The 2,033-nt window shown below is 30.4% G+C and overlaps 1 long non-coding RNA gene across 1 annotated transcript in view; it reads left to right on the plus strand.

Annotated features, from left to right (window-relative positions):
- The first annotated feature begins 363 nt into the window (after positions 1-363).
- The window catches only part of LOC136076506 (uncharacterized), a 1,778-nt gene continuing 108 nt past the window's right edge, over positions 364-2,033 (plus strand). The window contains exons 1-2 of the long non-coding RNA XR_010636325.1: positions 364-768; positions 869-2,033. The exon at positions 869-2,033 is cut by the window's right edge and continues 108 nt beyond it. This is a non-coding gene — a long non-coding RNA (uncharacterized LOC136076506). The remainder of the gene's footprint in view (positions 769-868) is intronic.

Raw genomic sequence — 2,033 nt, forward strand, 5'->3', positions numbered from 1 at the left:
TTTATTTTAGGCAAAATTTTATTACATTATTTATGTGTTGAAATTTAGTATTTTATATTTATTACTTTAATTATCTTTTTCAAGACAAAAACTTTTAAAAACTTAAAAGTAATTAAAATATCGCCTTTTTTACAATAAAATTAAAAAAAAAAAAATACTTTTTATAGTAAAATTGACTTTTTGGCGCCCCTTTAAGCTTAAACGCGCGGGGTAATTGCCCCCTGCCTCCCTAGGCTACCCTACTGCATAACTAATCAATAAAACACCAAAATATTGTTAACTACACTTTTAGGAATGAAATTACAAAATAAAATATTTTTGTCAACCTCGCTTGTATAAAGCGATATACTGTGCGCTGTATAATTTTTTTAGTTTATTTTCAATGTGCTGTATATTTTTTTGACCAATCCGTGCTTATATAAAGTTAACTCCACGCAAGCGCAATAGTCATATTTAAATAATAATAATAAAGATGGCTGATTTGGATGGTTTAGATGAAAGTGTTGTGTCAACGTTAAAATCACGAAAAAAAAAAAAACAATGCTCTGCAAGAGAGAAAAATAAGTTATTTAGACATTCAAGCGGAGGAAAAATTCCTACTATATCAAGATGCTACTATACTGTCAATGCTCAATATAAACAGTGTTAAAATAGTCAGAGTGAAATATAATAATCGAATAAAGTTAAGAAATATGAGTATTGAGTACTTTTTATGCTGCGAGAAAATTAAAGTACGAGTTTGCCAAGCTTCATTTTGTTCAGTATTGTGTAAGTATAAAATTACTTTACTTTTAATTCAGAAATAGAATGTATATTTTGTTAAAAAAAATTAATGAGTAAAAGTTTATATTTTATTAATTTATTCCAGCCATAAAACCTGATAGAGTTTTAAGAATTGCAAGACACTGGTATGAACATGGAACAACCAGACCTGAAAATAGAGGAGGAGACAGGAAGAAAATAGCTTTTTCTGAAAAGAAAGAAGTTATTAAAAACCATATTGAGTCTTTTAATTGCAGAGCAAGTCATTATGGAAGAAAAGGTGCTCCAGGACGTAAATATTTGCCCTCTGATTTAAATGTAAGGCGGATGTACGAACTTTTTTTGGGATAAAAACAATGCTTATACTGTAGCTACTGTAGGCTACCATTATTATTATGGGGTATTTATGAATCATTTCAATTTAGCTTTTGGATACCCAGCAACAGATACATGCTCTACATGTCAAACATATAAGTTGGCTATGAAAAACCAAAATATTACTGATAACCAAAAAAAATTAAAAACTGCTCTTTTCATTCTTCATCGAAGGAAAGCCAGAAAATTTTATAGTCTTCTCAATGATATTCATCCCAATGAGATCAATATCTGTTTTGACATGATGGAGAACCTTGTGCTACCAAAGTTATCAATCGGAGAAGCCTACTATTCTAGACAGCTTTATTTTTATGTCCTTGGTGTTAATATTCATAAAAGTGATAAGTCTCAGTCTGTTAACGATATATATTTTTTTACTTGGATGGAGTGTGAAAATAGGAAAGATTCGAATATGATCTGTTCAGCTATAGAACATCTACTTAAAAATGTTTTAAAAGATAAATGTTTCAACGCCTCGTCACTTCGATTGTTTTCTGATGCATGCTATGGCCTGAACAAAAACATAAATATGACATGTATGCTTCTAGCTCTAAGAAAACAATATTTTAATAAACTGCAGATTACACATACTTTTCCAGAACGAGGTCACTCATATCTGCCAGCTGATCGCGTGTTTGGTTGAGTTCAGCTAGATATTAAATAAAGAGACCAAATTTTTGAGCCTAATGAATACATAAACATACTTAACCGGCATGGAAAAGTCATGGTTTACGGGCAGAATTGGTCAGCACATGACTTCAAATCAGAAGTCAAAAAGTATGTCATGAGCAAAAAAACATTTTAAATCAGTGAAGAAAAAAAACTTCTTATAAATTCAGACAAGCTCGAAGTAGTTGCATTTAGTTACCATTCTAAGCCAAAATCACACAGTATCC

This window comes from Hydra vulgaris, chromosome 02 (assembly GCF_038396675.1).
Source record: "Hydra vulgaris chromosome 02, alternate assembly HydraT2T_AEP".
NCBI lineage: Eukaryota > Metazoa > Cnidaria > Hydrozoa > Anthoathecata > Hydridae > Hydra > Hydra vulgaris.